Raw genomic sequence first — 25,835 nt, forward strand, 5'->3', positions numbered from 1 at the left:
GTGTGGATGATTCTTCAATGGGATGGCTTTCTTTCTTCTGCAAACATCGTCTTTTTCAATTCTTTTTGGCCAATATGTGCTCTAAGCCACAAGCCCTGACCTCAGGAGTTCCACAGGACTCTGAAATGAGACCTCTTCTTTTTAACATCTATGTTCGCCCATTGGCAGACCTAGTTGAGAGTTGTGGACTAACCTTTTTTTCATATGCCGATAATACTCTGATTATTTTATTTTTATCCTTGGCACAGATTAATAACTCTATGATTCTGAAGCTGGGCTTGAGTATAATGTTGGCATTGATGAGCATTCCCTCAGTCTTTATGGGGACAAGACATAGGTCAATATTGTGTTTAAGAACGCTTCTCTGCGGGGTTCTGGACACAGGTCGGAATCCCTCGGGACACTGCCAACCCCGTCTCCTCTGGTAAAAGACCTGGGCATTCTCATGGATAATAAACTCTCCATGAAACCATGAGTGGCAAGAGTCACTGCTACTTGCTTTGCAGTTCTTAGTTGGCTGAAAAATATTTTTGGGCTTATCCCCTCAGCAGCACAAATAAAGGTCATCCAGGCCTTAATCATATCCAGACTGGATTATGGTAATGTACTGTACCTAGGTGCTGATAAGGCCCTGGTTCAGCTTTTTCAGATTGTGCAAAATGCTGCTGCTAGGCTGATTTTTCACTTACCGAAATCTGCCTCAGTTTGCCATTTGCTTCGGGATTTGCATTGGTTGAGGATCATCAAGTGCATTGAGTTTAAAGCACTGTGCTTTATGTTTAGTGCCAAACAGGGTTTGGGACCTCGTTACATTCAGGAACTGGTGCTTTCTTACCAGCCAACTGGCACCCTGAGATCTTCAAATTAAACCCTCTTCTTGGTGCTGAGGTTTTGTTTAACACACATGAAAGGCTGTTCTTTTTCATATCTTGGCCCTAAAGTGTAGAACTCTCTTCCCTCAGCTTTAAGGCATTGTAATTCACCCCTGAGCTTTCGCTTGGGTCTGAAAACCTTGCTATTTTAGCTTACTGCATCATTCCAGTACTCTACTCTGCACCGGGAAACTCTATCTATGCTCATTATAAATTGCACAATAATAATAATATGGGGCACCCAAGGTAAAATCCTGGTGCCAAAACATTGGAGAGGATTCTTGACATAAAGTAAGGCAGATGTGGCATATAAGAGGGGGCAACCATTAAAAAACGCTGTCACCAACATATTTGAGGTACAATTTGACATAAGAGTCCCACATGGTTTATGGATGAAATTTAAAGCAAAATTCTATGACTGAAATCTTGTAAGTAATTTTTGGCACAAGGTGACACTAATGACAATTTGCTGGCCCATGCACAGTGGAGCTATATTTTGACATATAGGGTCACTCATAGCATATTTTGCAATAAAATATTGGGGTCAGCTCCTGGTGAGTATCAGGAAATATTGGCATGGCACACCATGGAAGGACTTCAGAGCCCATTGGTTTTAAGCAAAAGTATTTGAAAATTGGGCTTTAAAATGCCCTATCTGACCGCATTTATTTTAAAACCCAAACCCACCTAGAAGAGATCTGGTTCACTAGCCTCTTAGTACAAGTTATCAAAGTATTGAATTACGCCCACCACTTTCAAAGGTCAAATCAGCACCCTAATATGCGTTTTTAAAATAGACATTTGTAATGTGGTGTTATATTAAGCACATACTTATTTTATAACGCCAGTGATGTCGATTATTGTGATGTCATACAAGTTAAGGTCAAGTGACATCAATTGCTGGGAAGATTCAGGGTTAAATATCATACAGTGTCGAGTATCAGAGGGAAAGATGGTGTCTGTGAGGTTGGATGTTTGAGCTGGCACTCCCGGTCCTCCCCGCCTGCAAAGGAGAAAACGAATGGAAGAAAGAAATCCCGGAAATGCTCACACCGAGCTGGGTTGGTGACACTGAGGAATAGGCTGCTGCTGCTCTTCGGACTGTTGTGGAGGCAGCCGTGGTATCAGCCCCTGTGGTGAGTGAGGGCCGCGACGGCAGATGGCTGGTAAGGGGAAAGGTCAGAACTGACTTGACAATGCCTCCCAAGGCTGGGAGAGGGAAATCTCATCTCCTGAAAGATACGGCTTGAGCTGTCAAAAATCCTGCAAATACGGCAACATTGTATAAAGCCGGCAAGAATGGTAACAATGGAGACGCCTTGGGGGAGAAACATGAGTGTGCACAAAAAGAAAGCCTGGGTAAGTGCATTATTCCCCCTTTGTTTTCCTCTGCAAAAGAGAAGAAAAAAGCACAGAACAATCTGTTACATACAACAGAGTGTGAATATACTGGACGAATGGTAGAGAGAGGCAAATCGCTAAATCTTTCTGCCGCACAAGGATCTGTGGAGGGGGACTTGTGTGGTATACTGTATTATCTTTATTTTACTGTTTCTTTAACGTAGTAGAATCTCCATGTAAAATGGTGGTATGTCATGTAAGATTCTATTCTCTCTGTCAGTTGCCTTTCTGTTCCTGCCCTCATGACTGCTGTGACCGTGGGCTCTTTCCTTTCCTTCAACCTTACTACTGCGCTATATGCAAATAAAGGATCGAATTGTCAACGGAGAGTTTCCTGATATTATTGGCGTTCCCCTTGCCACAAGTTGGTACCAGGAGTGGGGTACTTTCGCCATTATCAGGACTTCACGACCATTGCGACAAAAGAGCCCACCGGAGTGATACAATCTCTATCACGGAACTTTCAAGGGACTTATCCGCCTCCTCGCTACTTTGCTCAGTTTAGTTGGATCAAGTTTCCCAAGTTATTCTCGTCGACTGTGGTGAAACGCGAGGCTCGAAGCGACTAGTTTCAAAAGTCGCTTACCTTGTCGTTGTGGCCTCAGCTCGTTCTGCTCGCCGAATTCACTGGCGTTCCAACCCTTTCTCCTCATCGCTGCTTCCATCGCGCCTTGACCGATGCATTGCATCTTGGAAGAGCGCGCTTACGTCACGCGCTCACTGGCGGCCATCTTTGATTGGGGTAAAAACGCTCGGCGATTCTACACGCATCGTGTATCACATCAGATCAGCAATTTCTTCAATATTTAAAGCATTCTAATTTCAATTCATGCGGCACCTACATCGGTGATTCGCACACCTTCCTCACTTCGTTGGATCATTTCCTTTAGTTTGTTTTACAGTTTAAGCCTCTGACACTCATTAATAACATTGAAATTTACTGCAATTTTGCTAATTAATTTGTTTGACAAAGTACTCTAGCATAAAAAATAAAAAGAAAAAAAATAATATTTATATTACAATATAAATATAATTTTATTCAAGTTTTTCAATGGCATCCAGCCAGGGTGTCAACTAGCCAGCACCTTTTCTTGTAAAACCTGGCAAACCGGATTTGAAATGGTCGGAATGGTTGAGAGACTTCGAAAATTACCTCACTGCCATCGATGCTGATAAGTATTCACCTACAAGGAAATTAGCGCTTTTAGTGAATCATCTTGGCACAGCTAGTAGCAGAGTTTTTGACAATCTCCCACGTTACCCTGCTCCTACATCAGAAGACACTGTATGGAATGTTTTTATTGATGCTAAGCTGCGCATGGGCAAACAATATTCTGATGCTACAAGCGTACTATTGGAGAGGTTTAATTTTGCTATGTGCAACCAGTCTGCCGAAGAATCAGTTGAAGATTATATTGCAACTTTGAGAGTGTTAGCAGAAAAGTGTGACTTTGGACCCAATGTAGATATATACATAAGGGATCAGTTTGTGTTTTGGTGCCATTCCAAGAAAGTTCAAGAACGTCTTCTTACGTTCCCGAATCCTACCTTAGCTGAAACCATTGACGTTGCTAAAAGTATTGAGAGATCAATTGTCACATCTAAAGTATTATCCACCCATTCTGAGGTTCTGTAGCGATCCGAACCCGTGTATTCGGTATCGTAGTACTGGCACGATTTTAGTACCAATGAACCGTAAATGATCCATTATATACATGACAGTGTTTTCGCTGCGCAACGAGCATGAATTCACTGAGAAATAGGGCATTCTGTTGCTAAATCATGGCATCCATTTTAGACACGGCATCCATTTTGTTTCTTGCCCTCACATAGTCAATGGACGAGCGATGACCCCGGCAGAATCACCTCATTAAGAACACGTAAGCTCAACCCTGAGAAAGACTGACGCTGCGTGACTAGGCAGAATCAAGCTGCCTCCCCTGCCTGAGGCCAATCCTGCTATACTGGTTCTCGTGTCGTCCATTGTCCTGATTAAGAGGCCGAATACGGTAGCCATGCCCGTTTACGATCCATAATCACCTCTTATCCTACTTTTCTATCCCTTGCACCTGGCTCTGCTCCTCTCCTTCTGGGCTTTTACAATGGGGAGGATACGATTTTTATGATGGGGAGGATCAGGCAAAGAATGGAAAACTGACAAAGAGACTTGATCGAATACCGAAAACCTACGACTAATTATTGTTTGATGTATGTTTATTGTCTGTTTTAGATACCGGGTTGGGCATGAGAAATATTCATGTAAATGTTGCCTAAAGACATATTTCGTGTATTTAAGGAGCAACCCACTTCTTGCAATTTGAACAGTCTCGTAGATTCTGCCTCTGTGTGGTTCCTATGACTTCTGTGTCCCTGCAGTAAATAAACCTTGGTCTTTGACGCCACCATCGGGAAGCCCGTGTCTCTGTTTATTTGTGCACCAAGGCAGGAAGGAACTCAGGGGTCTTTGGGTGTTGTTTTCCCTGACACCTCTGGACTCTTAAAAAAGTCCAGAACCTCAAATTGGCGCCCAACGCGGGGCGACGTCATCCGGTACCGGTCCAAAGCCTGAAAAGTTCGAGGAGCTTCGTGTGAAGATTCCGGAGGGAGGTACCCCGCTTCATCAATCCCTGTATGTCGTAAAAGTGGCCCGACGATCTCTTCCACGAGGGTTCCCGTTCCCAGACGTCTACAGAGGACCGCTGCCCTGACTGTCGCCCTGTCTTGGACCCAAGGTGCAGACCTTAGTACGGCGAGACGTAGACGGGTTCTCCTTGGTGACGTCTTCCACATTTCAGTTAAGTATTAAGTGGGTTGCGCTCAGGTTGGTTGTTCCTTTTTGCTCTTGTTTGCTCTCTGGATACGTTTGTTTTTGAATTCGTAGATTATCATTGGTTGCTCTTGTTAAGATAATCTTTGTCTTGGTATTGGTTCATTTGGTAGGCCTAAGTTCTTTGCGCATTTTGGTTGGAATTTTTCCTTAGTTTATAGTTTATAATGACTAACAGTAGTAATTGTTTCCTGTCCTGGTTAAGTTGCAACGGGGATTCCCGGTTGGAGGATTCATGTTCGGTTCCTCCGATTGGAACTCCTACATATGAGCTCTATTGTAAACATGGTGTAGGTCCTATTGCTTATAATGAAGTATGGGTCCGTTATACCAGAAAAGATGGTGTCCTTAGTTGGCCACCTCATGGTAGCTTTGAAGTTGAAATTCTAGACAATCTAGAAATGAAGTTGTTTAAAAAGAAAGCCCAGCCGGCAATGTTCGATTCTTTTCGCACGTGGCGTAAAGAAGCCAAACAGAGAGAAATTAGGAAGACGAAGAAGGAACAGAAAGAGAAAGGGTTGACTTTAGTGGAGTCTGCTAGGCAGTTGCATGTCAATGAGACTGAGAAAGCAATGGAGATGGCGAATAGAAAACATAATTTGGCGATTGATAAATGCTACCCTGTATTGTCATCTTGTCCTGCTAAGCCGATAGAGGACCATGAAAAGGATCATCTGTTGTCTTACCTGTTGAGATCACCTCCACCGTATGCACAGGGTATTACAGCACCACACCTACTACCTGTTGTACAGCCAGCTGCTGGTCAGCCTGGAATAGGTGCTCCACTTCCTTTGATTCCAGCTCCTGTCCTTCCTGTGGTTAATGTTCCCTCGGCACCCCCTCTTCCTGGGTCGCCTATTCCGCCTTTGTCTGTCGTTTCGCAAACTGCTTTACCTACTACTCCCACCCTTACTATTTCATCTGCTCCAGCTGCCCTGTTCCCGAACCCTGTAAACATTCTGACTCTGCTTTCTGTTCGTCGGAAAATAACCGATTCTGTAACTAATATCTTAACTCCTCTCTACAGGTCTTTAATTGGGACCCCCGTTTCTGACTCTACGCAGAGATGTAGCCAGCTTCCTGGTCCCCAGGAACGAGAAATGTTAGATTCGACAGCTCTTAGGTGGATGTCGAAAGCCGCGAAGTATGATGCACGAAGAGTGTTAGATACCTTTATGCAATGGAATGAACCAACTCAACGTTATGTTTTTGACGTGATGTGTTCTCTTGCGCGTGAAGAATGGATTGATGATGACTTAGATTCCGTCCCCTCTGATTTGATAAATGTTCAGCAAAAGTTTGCCGCAGGAATGGTGATAGGTTCAGAAGTAAGGGATGCGATAGAACTGATTTTAGCTTATAGGGATGATTCTTCTCTTCAAGCACCAAGGGCCTCTGATGGTTCACCGATTATTAGGAAAAGACGAGGTCAATATCCGATGAGGGAAGTTCCACCCATATGGCGCGAAGCAGTTCAAGCTGATGCGGTTAATGGTATTGCAGCTGCTCCGGCACATTTCCATAGAGTGTGGATACACATCCCTTGGAAGCGGGCCGAAGTATTAGCAGTAAAACAAGCGTTGCCGGACCCGCGTAAAAATCCTGCTGGTTATTATAAAGAGTTAACGCAGACAGTTCAAGCGTGTATCATGACTTTGGCGGACATTGAAATGCTATTTGACAATGTAGTGCCACAACCTATATGGGTCAAGATTCGGCAAGAGAACCACCCAGTCGCCCTGGGGGGTGATTGGCCAGCTATTATAGCGGCAGACGCGCAACAAGTTGGTGGTGCTAAACCTGAGCCTCTGATTGCTGCTTTACCTGGCAGAATAATTAACCTAATGAAAACGCTGATGCCAGCGTTACGGGTAAATTGGGATAAACTATCAGCATGCAAGCAGAAGAAGGATGAAAGCGTCTCTGACTTCTTCACTAGATTTGAAGAGACCTTCGTAGATCACAGTGGGCAAGATATGAGTACTGAGGGAGGTCAGAGGTTGTTTGTCGACAAGTTCGTGTTTAATTTACTACCTGAGCTTAGTAACAAGTTAAAAGATTCTGAGAGTGCATGGGCAGTGTCGACGACAGCACAGATACTCGCGACTGCTCAGTATTACGAGAATAGAGAGAAAGAAGAAAAGGAAAAGTCAGAAAAGAAGACAAAAGATTTGAAGACTAAAGTACTATTGCAACAAGCGTATCCGCCTCGCCCGAATCAGTCAGATTCACAGCAGCGACCCCAGTTTCAGCACCAGCCACAATCCCAACAAGGGACGTCCCAAAGATTTAATTATGGATTCCCTCGACAACAGTTAGCATGGAATCAGTGTGCCTATTGTAAAAAGGAGTGCCATTATAAGAACGAATGTCCAATACTCCACGCGCAGACCAGTGGTGTCCCAGCTCAGAGAGGTAATGGCGGGTTTATGCAAGCTCCTAGAGGTAGAGGACGTGGTACAATGACTCCACAAGTTGATCGCCCATCAAATTATTTCGATCAGCGGAATGTACAACCTACGCAACTAGGTAGATCTTCACAGTATCATGTTGAAGATTACTATGAAAATGATGAAGAGATTCAGAAAAGCGAGTACTAGGACAGCCACAGGCAAAGAGAGGGAGTAGTATCAGTTCCAGTTGATCAGAGTGGACCTTATGTCGCAGTAGTTACATCAGGTGTGGTCGAACCGTTTCTGTTGGATACTGGTGCGGCAAAAAGTTCAATTATGCATGCGAAACTCCCTGGCGCACCTTTGTCTGGCTTAACGAACACTTCAGTAGGTTTCTCAGGCGCCCCTGTTCACAATCCTGTTTCTAGTCCTTTGTCAATCTCTGTTGGGCCATACGAACTAGAAGCACCCCTTATCCTAACAAACGGTTGTAATGAGAATCTGCTTGGTTTAGATCTGTTGAAACGCTTGCATGCGACACTGTACTGTTTTCCTTCGGGAGTGCAGCTCACATTAGGCAAGAGAGTCATTTCTCCAATGTACATGTCGATGGATAAGCTCCCACCGGAGCTGCGTTCTCTCCCTGACACTCTTTGGGCGACTGGTCCTAACGATGTAGGCCTTTTGGAAATCTCCCCTTATGTGGTAAGTCTGAAAGCGAATGTTAGATTCCCACGAATCCCACAGTATCGGATTTCAAATGAAGGTGAACGTGCACTTTTACTGATCGTGAAAGACTTGATACAGAAAGATGTGATAGAGAAAACTAGAGGAAATGTCTGCAATAGTCCTGTTCTGCCGATTTTGAAACGCACTGACCCTTCCAAACCTCCAATCTACAGATTTGTGATTGACCTCAGAGAGGTTAACAAAATAGTGATTCCGCAGTTTCCTGTGGTACCAGATATCACTGCATTATTGACGTTGATTCCTGCCTCAGCCTCATGGTTTACAGTGATCGACTTGAAGAATGCCTTTTTCAGCATTCCGATAGCCGAGGAAAGTAGAGACATTTTTGGTTTCTCCTTAGGAGGTCGCAGTTTCAGGTTCAAGCGTGCTCCACAAGGCTATTGTGAGAGCCCTTCAATTTATAGCCAAGCATTGAAAAGTCAATTAGATGCTCTTGTACTTCCTCCTGGTGTTGCTCTGATTCAATACGTAGATGATCTTTTACTGGCCGCCGATGACAAGGAAACTTGCAAAACAGCTACAATTTCTTTATTACGTCATTTGTCCGACTTACATCACAAGGTTTCCCCTTCTAAACTGCAATATTGTTGCCAAGAAGTGACCTACTTAGGTCATCTTTTGTCAAAGGAGGGAAGAAGGTTGACCCCAGAGAGAATCAAAGCAATTTCACAGATGACTGTACCAAGCACACAGAGAGAAGTGCGTGCGTTTCTGGGTATTACGTCATATTGCAGACAATGGATCCCAAATTTTTCTCTCATGGCAAAACCATTGGTAGCCCTGACTGGAAAAGGTGTTCCGAGCCCTCTGCCATGGTCGGATGAATGTCAACAGAGCTTCTCCGACTTACGTGATGCGCTGTGTTCAGCTCCTGTGTTGGGTACTCCTGACTACAGTAAGCCGTTTACACTATATGTCCATGAAAGAGAAGGTTGTGCATTGAGTGTCTTGACGCAACAATTTGGTGACAAACAGCGGCCTTGTGCATATTTCTCATCCACATTAGACCCGGTGGCCAGAGCATTGCCAAGTTGTCTGAGAGCTACAGCAGCAGCTGCAGTGTCTATTCGACAGTCTGCTGGACTAGTCATGAACAACATGTTAGTAGTCATGGTTCCACATGCTGTGGATACACTCATGAATCGAACGAAAACTCAGCACCTCACCAGTGCTAGACTATCAGGCTATGAGCTGACACTGTTGGCAAGTCACATTCAGATCAAGCGATGCAACATATTGAATCCAGCAACGCTGTTGCCGACTACCCAAGAGTCGAGTGATTCAGAGCCTCATGACTGTTGTTTTAGAACTGAGGAAGAGACAAAAGGTAGGATTGACTTAAAAGATACTCCGTTACTAGATCCAGATGGCATTTTGTATGTCGATGGGTCATGTTTTAAACTACAGAATGGTGATGTGACGGCCGCGTATGCAGTTATGACTCTGAGTACGATTGTGGAGACCGCAAGAGTGAGTCAGAATTCTGCTCAGGCTGCAGAATTAATTGCACTAACAAGAGCGTGTGTTTTAGCTGAGGGAAAGAGAGTGAATGTGTTTACTGATAGCCAATACGCCTTCGGTGTAGCACATAGCTTTGGACGTCTGTGGAAAGAAAGAGGTTTTCTCACGTCCCATGGGACTAAGATCCAACATGGACAGTTAGTCAGTGATCTATTGGAATCTCTGACCCTACCGAATGAAGTGGCGATTGTGAAGTGCAGTGCACATCGAAAGATTACGGATGATGTTGGCCGTGGGAATGCGTTTGCTGATGAAGTCGCCAAAGAGACGGCCAAGAACATGATGAGCCGAATGTACGTTGAAACGTCTGCAAGATGGATTGCTGAATCAGGAATGTGTGAGAATACGATTGAAAGTGTGAAGGCAATCCAGAACGAAGCAACTGAAAATGAGAAAAATGCATGGAGGGAGAAAACGGGTAAAATGGATTCGAGTGGATGTTGGATTGATCTGTCTGAACATCAACGTTGGATGTTACCTGATGCGTATGTGCTTGCGGTAGTCACGATGGCACATGGATCGGCGCACATTAGTTCGAAAGGGATCTGTAAACTGTTAGCTCCAGTATGGAAGAATGATGGAATTACTAAATGTGCGGAAAGAGTGGTGAAAAATTGCGTGATATGCCTAATGCATAATCCTGGCAAGGGAACCCCAACCCCGGTTGGTCACTTTGCTCCCCCTTCTTGTCCCTTTGAAGTGATTCAGTTGGATTTTATCCACATGGACAGGTGTAACAATCTTAAATATGTCCTAGTGGTAGTCTGTGCCTTTTCAAGATGGATTGAGGCATATCCATTAAAGGATAACACTGCTATGTCCACAGCCAAAATCCTCCTCAAAGAGTACTTCCCCAGATATGGTATGCCACGGATTGTTTGGTCGGACAATGGAAGTGAGTTTGTAGGGAAAGTTATGAAGAGTGTGTGTGCGGGTCTGGGAATCGTCCAGAAATTCCACAGTGCGAATCACCCACAATCAGCAGGTTTGGTTGAAGGGTACAATGGTACCTTGAAGCTGAAACTTGCTAAAATTCAAGCTTCCACTGGTCTATCTTGGCCAGACGCACTGCCTTTAGCTTTACTGTCCACCAGAGCGACTGTACACTCTCGAGTAGGGCTTACCCCATATGAGATTGTGTTCGGTCGTCCTGCTAATGTTTGGGGAGTCCCTAGGCCAAAGGAATTCAAACAGATCGAATATCCTATGTTGATTGATTACCTTTTTGATCTGACTGCTAAATTGAGCCTTATTCATCAACAGGTATTCAAATCCTTGCCTAAACAGCCAGAGAGTCCAGGTCACACATTGAAACCCAGGGATCAAGTTGTGGTGCGGAATTTTGAATGAACCCGGAACCTCCAGCCAAGATTCGTGGGCCCGTTCCAAGTGCTCCTGGCAACAAGAACTGCTGTATGCCTAGCTGGAAGGAAGAATTGGGTGCACGCTAGCCATACGAAGCGTGTCCCTCTCCCACTCCCCTACGACAACTGGGTTAAACAGGGACTTGGTGCATCCGAGACAGAACCTGTTCCTAGGCTCATTCCCTTCAGCGATGCAGAGTACATAACGGACAAACGAACTGAAACACAGAACTCTGATACCTCACCAGGAACTGTGTTTTCGAACCCTGAACAGAGTGTCATACAAGACGAACATTCGTCACCTGTGGACTCGAACAATACTGTACCTATAGAACAATTGTTTCAAGATCAGACAAGACCCGGGAAATACAGATATAACCTACGTTCTCATTCTATGAACCAATGACATTGCATAATTACCTCTCTATTTGAAAACTGTTTTGATCTTATCGCATTCCATTCAGTCAGGAAGTTTGCTCTATAATTTTTATCCTTTTTGTTTTTGTTGTTCCCTCACCTTGCCATCTGGGTTACCGTAGGGTCGTAACGTGTGCCTTGTTTTAACTTGCAGGGAACCAGACACAAGGTCGGTTTCTTCTGTTTATTTTGGGAACTCCCAGGGTAGACAGAGGCAATTTTTTTAACAGGTACAAACCATCCGTTGCGAACGGTTGTAGAAGATGGAGCTTCCTGAACTGCGACGGGCTTACGTCATAAATGCTCGCAAGACAAAACTATATGAAATTTTGTATAGCAAATGTTTTCTAATGCAATGTGCTCTGACACTTCTGATTGTTTTAATAACTCTGGTAGGCGGAATTATTTTTGGTATTCAATCGATCTTTGCACCTGTTACATCTACAGTATCTCCCCATGTTTCTGTTTCTCCGACTGTTGTTTCTCTTCATTCTTTCCATCCTTTTCCTGCCCATGAGCAAGCTCGACGCTCCGAGTTTATAAATAACACCTTCATTCAGCTCTTGCACCAACATCAACTAGTGGTTAACACAACAAACTGCTGGGTGTGTGGCTTGATACCACATACCATGGACAAGGGTATCCCTTATCTGGTTCTGCCCTTTAGTTATAATGGATCATTCTGGGCATTTCAGACCATGTTCGCCTATGCCCTAGAGACCTACCCCCCACGACCTCCACGTTCCACTAGGTATAACTCCGCTAATAGAGCCTTGGTAAAGGGAATTACTGACATGGTTAGAGATGTCAATAACACTCCGTTTATTCCCAAGGATGAATTGCAAGTTTACATGGGTTGGAACGTTACGGAATATGGCATTACTTTGGGTGAGAACAAACGTAAAAGTTCGACTCCGATCTGGGTCGTACCCCACCAAGGTCAGGTCTGTTTGCAAGGAAATGGGAGGAATCCGAAAGCTCGACTAGGGAAAAGCGACTGTACCGAAACATACGTTTTCCCGTCACAGTCTTCCCCTGCATTTTTAGCTGCTAAGGGCACCTATTTTGTTTGCCAAGACAGAGCATATACATGGCTGCCTGCTGACTTTTCAGGCTCATGTTATATCGCTCAACTGTTGCCTCCGACATACACTGCTGCACCGGATTATCACAAAACTAGAGCTGTGAGAGGTGTTTTCAATAAGGAAGATACTGCTGGCCAAGAGGCAGGAGACTTCTTCAAAGGTTTCCTTCCGTTCTGGGGGCCTATGGCCAACAGTAGAAACTTACGTCAACTAACACGGGTAGTTGAATCCACTATTACCGAAACTGCGGGTGCCCTTAGTAACCTGACAGCTGAGCTTCAAGCGGATCGCCTCATGACGTTACAGAACCGTATGGTCCTTGATGTATTACTCGCAGATCGAGGTGGGGTATGTAAGATGATCCAATCGAGTTGCTGTGTTTTTATCCCAGATAATGCGCCAACGGTATATAAGGCTATTTCTAAGTTACACAAAATCTCTGACTCTATTCATGTAGAGGAAGGTAACTGGTCACTAATGGGATGGTTCTGGAGCCTGTTATCTGCATGGGGATGGAAGGTTCTGATAGTCACTGGTGTTGCATTGGTATTTTTATTCTCATGCTGTCTCATTGTTCAGTGTGGTCCTGCCTTGTGTGGCCTTTGTGTTTCAACATGCTTACGCACCTGTTTTTGGAGATGCGCCACGAGATAGAATGATGCTCCAACAACATATCAGTGACCTGATGAACATAGAGATGGACTCTGATATAGAGTGAGCTATTGCCTATGTAAGGGCAAAAGGACGGTCTGAGGTTCTGTAGCGATCCGAACCCGTGTATTCGGTATCGTAGTACTGGCACGATTTTAGTACCAATGAACCGTAAATGATCCATTATATACATGACAGTGTTTTCGCTGCGCAACGAGCATGAATTCACTGAGAAATAGGGCATTCTGTTGCTAAATCATGGCATCCATTTTAGACACGGCATCCATTTTGTTTCTTGCCCTCACATAGTCAATGGACGAGCGATGACCCCGGCAGAATCACCTCATTAAGGACACGTAAGCTCAACCCTGAGAAAGACTGACGCTGCGTGACTAGGCAGAATCAAGCTGCCTCCCCTGCCTGAGGCCAATCCTGCTATACTGGTTCTCGTGTCGTCCATTGTCCTGATTAAGAGGCCGAATACGGTAGCCATGCCCGTTTACGATCCATAAACACCTCTTATCCTACTTTTCTATCCCTTGCACCTGGCTCTGCTCCTCTCCTTCTGGGCTTTTACAATGGGGAGGATACGATTTTTATGATGGGGAGGATCAGGCAAAGAATGGAAAACTGACAAAGAGACTTGATCGAATACCGAAAACCTACGACTAATTATTGTTTGATGTATGTTTATTGTCTGTTTTAGATACCGGGTTGGGCATGAGAAATATTCATGTAAATGTTGCCTAAAGACATATTTCGTGTATTTAAGGAGCAACCCACTTCTTGCAATTTGAACAGTCTTGTAGATTCTGCCTCTGTGTGGTTCCTATGACTTCTGTGTCCCTGCAGTAAATAAACCTTGGTCTTTGACGCCACCATCGGGAAGCCCGTGTCTCTGTTTATTTGTGCACCAAGGCAGGAAGGAACTCAGGGGTCTTTGGGTGTTGTTTTCCCTGACACCTCTGGACTCTTAAAAAAGTCCAGAACCTCAATACTAACCAAAGTTTTTCTCCTACTCAACCTACATATCCTTCAAATGTAAACGTCATCGCTAATGATAATATGGTCTGTGCTATAAATTCTAAACAGGTATATCGCAAGAAACAATTTGTGAATCAACCGTCTAGAGCTCAATTAATTTGCTTCCGTTGTGGTTCCAGGAATCACATTGGAAACAATCCCAGCTGTCCTGCTTTAGGGAAGAAATGTACTAAATGCCAAAAAATTGGCCATTTCCAAAGTGCTTGCAGGAGCAATGTGTATAATACATCGCCTAACAGGATGAAAATTTCGAGTGTTTCTTTAGACACACAAGACACACAAGAATGTAATCCTCAGTTTACAAACATCGTTGTTACTATTGATGTTCCTGAATTGTCTGATAAGCCCATAAAAGGTCCCCTAATTGATATTTGCATTGATGGTAAAACTATTTTAGCAATGGCTGATTCAGGAGCACCTGTTACTATCTTAGCTGACACTACATTTTACAAACTTTGGCCTAATAACACAACACTAATCAATCCTGACATCAACCCGAAGGCCTTTGGTGAGCAGGACATTGATCTAATTGGTTTCTTCTGGGACAATGTAGAATGTCTTGGCAGATCTGTCAAGACTAAGATTTATGTTGCCATAAAAGGTAGAGATATCATCGGCTGGAAAGATCTTGCATTATTAGGCATTATTTTACGCCAATCGTTCTAGGTGATTTACCATCAAATATTTCCCTAATCATTAACCCAAATTCAATAGTTGAAGACCTGCAGGGAAAATTTCCAGATGTATTCAACAACTCCGTAGGCACAGTCAAGGGTTACGAACATAATATCGTATAAAAAAAAATGCTATCCCCATTACACATAAAGTTAGACCTGTACCTCTAGGCATCAGAGATGATCTCAAATCACTACTTAATAATTTACAATCTGAAGGTATCATCTCTCCTATAGATGCATCGGAATGGATTTCTCCGGTCAATCTGTTACATACAACAGAGTGTGAATATACTGGACGAATGGTAGAGAGAGGCAAATTGCTAAATCTTTCTGCCGCACAAGGATCTGTGGAGGGGGACTTGTGTGGTATACTGTATTATCTTTATTTTACTATTTCTTTAACGTAGTAGAATCTCCATGTAGAATGGTGGTATGTCATGTAAGATTCTATTCTCTCTGTCAGTTGCCTTTCTGTTCCTGCCCTCATGACTGCTGTGACCGTGGGCTCTTTCCTTTCCTTCAAACTTACTACTGCACTATATGCAAATAAAGGATCGAATTGTCAACGGAGAGTTTCCTGATATTATTGGCATTCCCCTTGCCACAACTTGGGTACTAAAACTATGAGCATAGCTGATTCTTGCAATACGGTGCAAGTTACAGAGGGTGAAGCTCTGATGACGGCAAGGGCAGAAGGAGCAGAAGGGGGTGATAACCACGGCACTGTGCCATCGGGCATAGCCACCCCCGCAAAAATCAATGCTGGATCCGAGATAGTGGCCCTTTCAAACCCAGAAAACCTAGATGCAAGGAGTAAAAGCAATATCCAGACTGCAAGCAAGGAAATCGATTCTGGGGATAATTTTTATTCCTTGTCTGACCACCAAGGAGGGGTTCACATGGCAGTGGATACAGTGAGCTAAGCAATAGACATCCAGATGATACGGGTATAAACACCCCGGAAGCCAGCCCTCGGAAGGTGGGGGAAGAATCCAGGTGGTGGGATCTTGTCATCCCAGGCACCATTGGTCCTAAAACCTCACTACATGGGTGGGGGGAGTGGTCGGGGGCATTGAGGGGTTTGCTGTGAGAGGTGCTGTAGGACTGGGTGGGGAGAAGGGGGGTTTTGACTTGTGTGGGACAGGTGTTAAAAAAAGAAAAAGCAATCCATAGCTTGATGAACGTAATGAGGATTAGAGAGCAAAGACATATGTGGCCTCTTAACAGTAGCTATGAATGAGGGAAAGCAGCTTCATCCAATGGGGGATAGGATGATTAAACCAGGACTATGTATCTGTTCTTTTGATGTTTGCGGGCTAAATAATAACAGAAAAAACAAAAGAGTGGCCACAGAGCTACGTGTGATGCACCTTGACCTGGTTTGCTTGCAGGAAACACATACACCTAGGGGCAAGCGGAAGAGCTTAACAGAATTAGGGTTTAAGGTTTTGGCATGTTCACAACAGTCTACAATGACTCAGGGGTTGCAGTGCTGGCAAAACGGGACATTCAGCAAATAGGTCGAATGTTCGTGGACAAAGAAGGTCGATGGGCTATTTTGGAATGCATTTTACGGGGTGGGTAAGTTTACGTTATGCACAGTGATAGGCTCTAATTTTGATGAGGTTTCAGTTCTGAAGGGATTGAATGTGGAACTGACACCATGGCCCACCCTACTTATTTTATGTGAGGATTTTAATATACATTTGGGTGGACGGGACTTACAGCCAGGCACACAGAACTATAAGGGCAGGAAGCCTAAGGTGTTTAAGGCACTACATCTCTTATTGACTGATCATGGTTTGGTCGATGTATTGGCAGCGCTTCAGGACCCAGACCCGGGTATACGTTCTACTCCCACCCACATAAAAAAATAGTTAGATTAGACTATGTTTTAGTGTCTCCAGCATTATTATCAGGAGCCAAGATTCCAGTTTTTCCTAGGATCATCTAAGACCATGGCCCAGTAGTGATGGATATTTTCACTCTTGGTAGCTATATGGCTCAGAGAACATTTACATTTGTTCGGAAGCTCTTGTTGGACACTGTGTTCATTGACCATTGTCAGTGAAATTGCTCTCCCCCCTTGCAGCTCCACCTTCAAGTGAGGCATTCCCCCGAGCCCCTGCACTCTCAAGTGCTGATGTTCAAGGCCCTCCTCCATCTGCAGGTTTTACCTGCACCTCATCCTTGGTGGTCCAGTGGACCTCTGTCTCCTTTCTCTCGCTCCGCTCTTTCTCTCTGCTTTCACTTGTTTTTCACTGACTTCAATCTCCCCCTTTTACTCTCCTTCTGTGTCTTTCCTCCATTTTCTCTAGTTTTTTACTGATTTCAATCTCCCCCTTTCACATCCCCTTTGCGTCTCTCCTCCGTTTTCACTCGTTTTTTACTGATTTCAATCTCTTCCTCTGTGTCTTTCCTCCGTTTTCACTCGTTTTTTACTGATTTCAATCTCCCCTTTCACTCCCTCTCTGTGTCTTTCCTCTGTTTTCACTCATTTTTCACTGATTTAGTCTTCCCCTCTCACTCTCCTTCTGTATCTTTCCCCCACTTTTTTGCACCTTTCACTGCCTCATTTTCACTCTTCCCTCTCTTATTGCCTTTTCTGCACGTTTTTCCCTGCCGCTGCTGCCCCCGTGGCCCCTCCCCCCCAGCTTGACCAACGCAACCGGCCAAATCCAGCTCCCCTCCCCGCTCCCGCCTGCCTGCTGTCCAGCCCTCCCCGACCCCTACTTAATGGCAGCTGCTGGTTCGCCGAAGGCGCACCAAAGGTAAGCCCGTCTGACCCCGTCCGCGACCCGACCGCGACCAGCGCCAGGAACCCTGGACCTCCTCAATGCCAACACTACGATCCAGCATCACTCCACGCTCTCAACCCAGGACGCAACAACAACTGCAAGCTAGCATCACAAGCTGAGACCCACGGACCATTCAGCTGTCACCGCTGCCGGCACACCTGCAGCACCGCCAAAACCACAGACCCGGCGCAACCCGCCCGCAAGACCACAACCCGACTGAAGACCCTGCAATGCATCCTCCTCAATGTCCGATCCCTCCACAAACACGCCACCGAAATCTGGGACCTCCTCGACAGCACCACCCCGAACGTAGCGTTCTTCACCGAAACATGGACCAACACCACCTCGGGACCAGACATCGGCATCGCCATTCCCCAAGGATGCAAGATCTCCAGGAAGGACTGTCCCACCCAACTGGGAGGAGGAATCGCCATCGTCCAAAAATCCAACCTCCGCCTGACCACACTCCCTGACAAGCCCACAGACCTGATGGAACACCTTCACTTCAGGATACTGGCCAGCCCGACCACCACCCTCTGAGGAACCCTCATCTACCGACCCCCTGGACCCCGAGGACTTTTCGCCAACTGCATCACAGACATCATCTCCCCGCATGCCATTGCGTCCACCAACTACACCCTACTGGGAGACCTCAACTTCCACCTCAACAACCAACTGGACCCCAGCACCACATCCCTCCTGGACAACCTCCACAACATTGGACTCCGCCATAATGTGACCAAACCCACGCACTCAGCAGGACACACCCTCGACCCCCTCTTCACAACAGGTAACTCCATCACCTTCAGACACACCACTGAACTCCCATGAACTGACCATCGATGCGTCCACTTCACCCTCAGAACACCCACCATCCACAAACACCTGCACCTGCTCCCACGAAGAAACTGGACCAGAATCACAGACGATCAGCTAACCTCATCACTCAGCAACTCCACCCCAACCATCGCGGAAAACGGCGACCCCAACACCGCAGCCCAAATCCTGCACAGATGGATCTCCGACAGCGCCAACACCATAGCCCCCCCTCAAGAAAAACAACAGCACCCACACCAAGAAAGCCAGATGGTTTACCACCGAATTTTGAGAGTTCAGGCACACTTGCCGCCGCCTCGAAAAGGCCTGGAGGAACACCAAATCCACAGAAGCCTACAACAACTTCAGAGCCGCCACCAACGCCCACCAACAACGATTGAAGACAGAATCTCCACTCATCCACACAACAGAACTCTTCAACATCATCAAGGAGTTCGCCCAACCCACCAGCGAGTCCACCGACATCCCTTCCTCACAAGACCTCTGCGACAAACTCAGCACCTTTTTCCACCACAAAATCAAGAGCATCTACGACAACTTCGACGAAGTCAACCAACACACTGAACCCTCACCAACCACCCCCGACACCCTGAAGCCAGCGATCAACAACTGGACAGCCCTCACCACCGAAGACACACTGAAGATGATGAAGTCAATCCACTCCGGGTCCCCCACGGACCCCTGCCACCACCACATTTTCAACAGAGCTGCCGACACCATCGCACCCATACTTTGCCACACCATCAACCGCTCCCTGGCAACCGCCACTTTCCCTGATGACTGGAAATACGCTGAGGTCAATCCCCTCCTGAAGAAATCCTCGGCAGACCCCACTGACCTCAGAAACTACAGACCCATCTCCCTGCTCCCGTTCCCAACGAAAGGCATCGAGAAAGCCATCAACAGCCAACTCGCCACATTCATCGAAGAGCACAGCATCCTTGACTCCTCCCAATCCGGCTTTAGAAAAAAACACAGTATGGATCCACCCTCCTCGCTGCAACAGCAGACATCCGCACCCTGCTGGACAAAGGAGAATCAGCAGCCCTCATCCTCCTCGACCTCTCAGCGGCGTTTGACACAGTCTCTCACCGCACCCTAATATGCAAACTCCACGACGCAGGGATCCAAGACAAGGCCTTGAACTGGATCTGCTCCTTCCTCTCCGGCAGAATGCAGCAGGTCAGACTCCACCCTTTCGTCTCCGACCCTGCACCTACCACCTGCGGAGTCCCCTAGGGGTCCTCCCTCAGCCCTACACTCTTCAATGCCTACATGCTCCGCTCGCCCCCATCGTCAGAACCTATGGACTCAACATTGTGTCATACGCAGACGACACCCAACTCATCCTCTCCCTATTCAATGAACCCAATAACGCCAGACACAATTTTCGAGAAGGCATGGAAGCCTTCGCCAAATGGATGAAAAACAGCTGCCTACAACTAAATACCAACAAAACAGAAGTACTCATCATGGGGCCAAATCCCGATGCATGGAACGACACCTGGTGTCCCCCCATCCTTGGAAGCCCGCCCACCCTCACGGACCACGCACGCAACCTGGGAATCATCCTGGACTCCGAGCTCAAAATGGACCGCCAGAACAACTCGATCTCATCCTCCTGCTTCCACACCCTCCACCTCCTACGCAAGACCTTCAAATGGATCCCCCTTGAACACAGAAAGACCGTCACTCATGCCCTGGTCACCAGCAGACTCGACTACGGCAATGCACTCTATGCCTGAATAAACAAAAACCTCACCCGCAAGCTATAGAACATCCAGAACGCCACTGCAAGACTGGTCCTCGACCTGCCAAGACACTGCCACTTCTCCCAGCACTTGCGCACACTCCACTGGCTCCCCATCAAAGCTAGAGTCACCTTCAAGATGCTCACACACACCCACAAGGCCCTCCACGACACCGGACAAGCATACTTGAACAGCTGACTCAAATTCCACGCACCCCAGAGGACCCTATGATCTGCCCAGCTCTCCTATGCTGTGGTCCCCTGCACCCGAAAAACCAGATTGGGAGGCTGCTCTTTCTCCTTCCTCGCAGCCCGAGCCTGGAACGCCCAGCTGCTCCACCTCAGACAGACAACATCGCTCCCTATCTTCGCAAGAAACCTCAAAACCTGGCTCTTCGACAAACCCCCCTTGATGGACTGAAGCCTGCTAACAACCCCTCCAGCGCCTTGAGACCCTTACGGGTGAGTAGTCACACTTAACCAATGCCTGATTGATTGATTGATTGACCACATGAATAATTGGATTAAGGACTTTTTGGAGAATAAACGTGACTCTACCTCATGTAAGTATGTGTGGGATGCCTTAAAAGCTGGATTTAGGGGGGAAGCTCTGAGCTACAGATTATATAAACAAAGGCAAGCAAAGCTAGTGGTTCAGGATCTATACATGAAACTTAAAATAGCTGAAGAAACTCTAGCGTAGGGAATATTGTCAGATAGAGACATCACGAAATTACAAACCAACGTTGCCCGATGTAAAGCCAATGTTAATATACATTGGAGCAAGGATAATGCTCTTAAATATCAGCTTAATATGGAGAACTGCTGTGAATATGGTGAGGCCACTGGGCGTTGTCTCGCATAAAAAAGAGAGGCTGCGCAAAGAATTGACAGTATGAAAAACACACAAGGCAATCTGGTGCACAATCCTCAGGAAATTAAAAAAATCTTTCACACCTTTTATGAAGAATTATATACAGAAGGAAAGGCTGGGGGACAGGCTAGTGAGATAGTACTGCAAAACCTAGTCAATGAACGGCTGGTGGAAAAGGAGACAGTGATTCTAGACAGACCTATCACTAGGGAGGACATGGAAGAAGCCATAAACACATTGGCTAGTGGTAAGGCGGCTGGGCCTGATAGGTTACCCTGGGAGGTCTATAAGACCTTCTTTCAAGAGCTAAAAGGGGATATGCTGGCAGTTATTCACAGGATGATCAACCCATGTAGGAGAGAGAAGGCGAGGAAGAGGAGGAGGGCAGCCCGGGGATGCCGGCAGTACAGGTAAGTGTTTATGACAGGAGCGGTGATGCGGAGAGCGCAAGGTAAGTGGTTTTATTTATTTTTTTATTTTACTTTCCCTCTTCTGTCGTCTGTCAACTAACAAATATGCACAGACATTTCAACTTTCTCAGAATGTTACTAAGTTCTCCTACCTCCCACAGAGTGAGCAGTCAAAATTTAGAATACGTTCTTAAGTCCCTATTGAACTTCAAATCCCGGTTGACATTCATACCATCAGTAAATATTTCATTCACCAGCATCTATATACATTCACGCTACCAGATTCCTGACAAAGAGTTACAGACTTTCCAGTTCCACTAAATACAAGTTAGATCAAAGAATGGTATACAGTTCTTGATCTATATGCAATCCATATTTGACTATTTGTACCTTATTGATCCACCATGTTTCTTTATGTCTCAGTTAAAGTTCCCTATCCCCTCGTCTGTGATGTTTAGGTATATGTTCAACACCAGTCAAAGAGTTTTGACTGATATTAATGTACTAATGTTTATCCCTGATGTGCATTGCTGTAGGGGATTTATGCCCAGGTTCAGAAAGTTGTCATGGAATGCAGCGCAGCAGCCAAAAGTGCTGCGCTGCATTGCATAACAGGGAGAGATCAGGAGAGCGACATATGCACAGAGATATGGCTCTCTCCTCCCCTCTCCCTAGCGTTGATGTTGATTTCAGCTGGCAGGCACACAACTTAGCACCAGATTGTCAAGAATGCGTGCCTTTTTCCACGTTGTATGTGTGCTGCACAGTGCAGTGCGCATGCAAAGTCAGAAAAAAAGGAGAAATTAAAACATCTCTCTTTTTAACGCCTACTTTCCAGCAGAATTAATGTTTGGTGCTAAACCCTATCTACTAAAGTTAGTAAACAGGGTTAAGCAGCAAAAAGTATGGTTGGATGCATGAGACCACCCATCTTCCACCCATGTAATACCCCCTGATGCAAAGCATCATTTTTCACTGCTTTGCTTTACTTCTCCATACACATTAACGCTAATACCAATTAGCGGGGAACAACCTTTACAACGCAACTTTTACAACGCACTACACTTACAACACATTTTTTACAACGCACAATCCATTACAAGCATGACATTACAACACATGACACTACAACGCATTTTTAAAAACTACCTTTACAACGCATTCCATTACAACGCATACTACCATTACAATGCATACCATTACAACGCATAATATTACACTACACTATCCAACACTTACCCTACTGTTGCACCCCCTGGAGTTAGAATAGTAATTTTTACCCCTATACTATCCAACACTTACCCTACTGTTGCACCCCCTGGAGTTAGAATAGTAATTTTTACCCCTATACTATCCAACACTTACCCTACTGTTGCACCCCCTGGAGTTAGAATAGTAATTTTTACCCCTATACTATCCAACACTTACCCTACTGTTGCACCCCCTGGAGTTAGAATAGTAATTTTTACCCCTATACTATCCAACACTTACCCTACTGTTGCACCCCCTGGAGTTAGAATAGTAATTTTTACCCCTATACTATCCAACACTTACCCTACTGTTGCACCCCCTGGAGTTAGAATAGTAATTTTAACCCCTATACTATCCAACACTTACCCTACTGTTGCACCCCCTAGTAATTTTAACCCCTATACTATCCAACACTTTCCCTACTGTTGCACCCCCTGGAGTTAGAATAGTAATTTTTACCCCTATACTATCCAACACTTACCCTACTGTTGCACCCCCTGGAGTTAGAAAAGTAATTTTTACCCCTATACTATCTAATACTTACCTTAAATGCAATTTAATATTATGCGTTGTAATGGTATGCGTTGTAATGGTAGTATGCGTTGTAATGGAATGCGTTGTAAAGGTAGTTTTTAAAAATGCGTTGTAGTGTCATGTGTTGTAATGTCATGCGTTTTAATGGATTGTGCGTTGTAATAAATGTGTTGTAAGTGCATGCATTGTAAAAGTGTGCGTTGTAACAACATACATCCCCAATTAGCAATAGTTTGTTAATCTCCAAAAAGTTTAGCATTGGGTTAGTGTTAATAAAGCAGCACTAACTAGATGCTTAACCTTTGCGCATCTGGGCCTTAGTGTCTGGATTTCATTTTGCATTGTAATGTTCCTTCCACCTCTCTTTGAGCGGTCTAATGGTTGACTCAACATATTGTGAAAGACAGATACAAGTCACCATTTAAACACAATAGGCGGTATTTCAGTTCATGAAGGTTTTCATCTTAAACATTTTGGAGTAATAATAATTGCAAACATCATGGTTTCATCTTTAACATTTTTGCAACATATACATCAGCCACACCTATAACATCCTGTGGGTATGTTTCCAAACCAGATATTTTGTTTATTCTCAGCATATCGGACAGTGTCACTAGGACTCAAAATATTGTTACGGGCATTGGCCCTTCTAAAGGTAATCGAGGGTCAATCAGATATGATCCCACTGAGATCCTAGTCTATCTTCGAGAACGTTCAAATGTTAAGATAAGATATTGAGGGGCATATGTGCAAGGATTGGCAATAACTACCGCTAACGCTAGTTAGACGTTTTCTGACCGCTGTGTACCGCTGAAAACCATCGTCTTGTTAGCGACGTATTCACAAGACGTCGCTACATGGCGATTGCTTCAGGGATCAGCGGTGAAAACTGCCGGTAACATTAGCGTGATGGCGATAGGAATTCCGGCTTTAGTGGGCAAAAACTAACAAAATGCCCATTAGCTGCAAAAAAATGTACTTTAGTCAGCCCAACAGTCGACCTCCCCAATTAAATATAGGCAAAAACACCAATGGAATGCAGAATGGAGCATCCAGGGCCAAGTGCAGCACAGATCAACAACCCTCTCAAGTCCCCCAACATCCAGGATGACCAGCCAGAGTCGCAGGGGGAGAGGAAATGCATGGCTGCATCCATGAAAAGAGGCGCATCGCGGTGCAACACCGGTGATGCATCACTTCTCATTGCGCACTCTTCGCAACACCATGGCATCCAAAACCTTGAAAGCGCGGACAGTCCTTGCTGGTCCTGCATCTGGAGCCTGGAGTGGGATGCGGAGGTGCTGGGGAGTTGATGACCAAGGTGCTAGACATTGAGGAGCGGCGTTTGCCCTTATCTGATGGTGAAGTCTGCTCACCTGTGTGAGAAGATCACTTTGAGCCCCTTGGAGCTGTGAATCGTAGAGGCGCACCAACGTAGGGAGGTCTGCATCGCATACTACGATCCACCACTACACTGGGGTGCACGGAGGGGATTATCAACGGTGGGTAGTGCCTCTTAGCATCACAGGCCGGATGAATTTGCGCTGGCTGGATGCTGTAGAGGGTGAGGCCCCTGAGCTGTGCCAAACTTGTGTGGCAGGTGCGCTGCAACTTCACGCCAAAGGGGGCCTAGCTGCATCACCTGCATTGGGAGATTCCCCAGCGGACTTGGCGGCTACTGTTGTACCCCAGCTTGTGAAATCCCACCTGGCTGAGGCTCCTGCTGGCTGAGTCACAGATTTGGAGAGAGTACAGCTGATTGCACCATGGTGTCAATGTCCAGGTAAGGAGAAGGTGGAACACGTAGCAGAGGATGACCGAGTCGCTCAGGCCTAGCACCTGGTGTGACGCACCCTCAGTGGCGGCTCATCCACAATGATGGAGGAGCATCACCCCAATACTTTCAAGCAGACTCAGGAGAGCAGGAGCAACAATGACACAGGACCCGTCCTCAAGGTAAGATGTCTTTCATTTAAATATTTACAATACCCACTCACACACACACCACCTCATCCCCACCCCATCCACTGTCCTTTCCAATGTTTCCCACCTCCCAGCTGTCCAGTCCCCCCGCAGCACTTCTCTATGACGGGCGCTGTGCTCCCATAAGCAACTTGCGTACCGCTGGTGTGCCAAAGGTATACATGACATTACAACGCATACAACTACTTTGCATTCCATTACAATGCATTCTATTACTACTATTGCAACAGTAGGGAAAGTGCTGGATAGCAGAGATGAAAAAAGTACTATTCCCACTTCAGTGAGTGTAAACCTAAAACTAACCCTTGCACCCCAAAACACACCCTGAACCCTAAAATTCTTATTTGACCCCGAAAACACTCTGGAGCCTTAAATTCTTCTTTGACCCCGCAAACC

This window comes from Triturus cristatus, chromosome 3_2 (assembly GCF_964204655.1).
Source record: "Triturus cristatus chromosome 3_2, aTriCri1.1, whole genome shotgun sequence".
In the NCBI taxonomy this organism is placed as follows: Eukaryota; Metazoa; Chordata; class Amphibia; order Caudata; family Salamandridae; genus Triturus; species Triturus cristatus.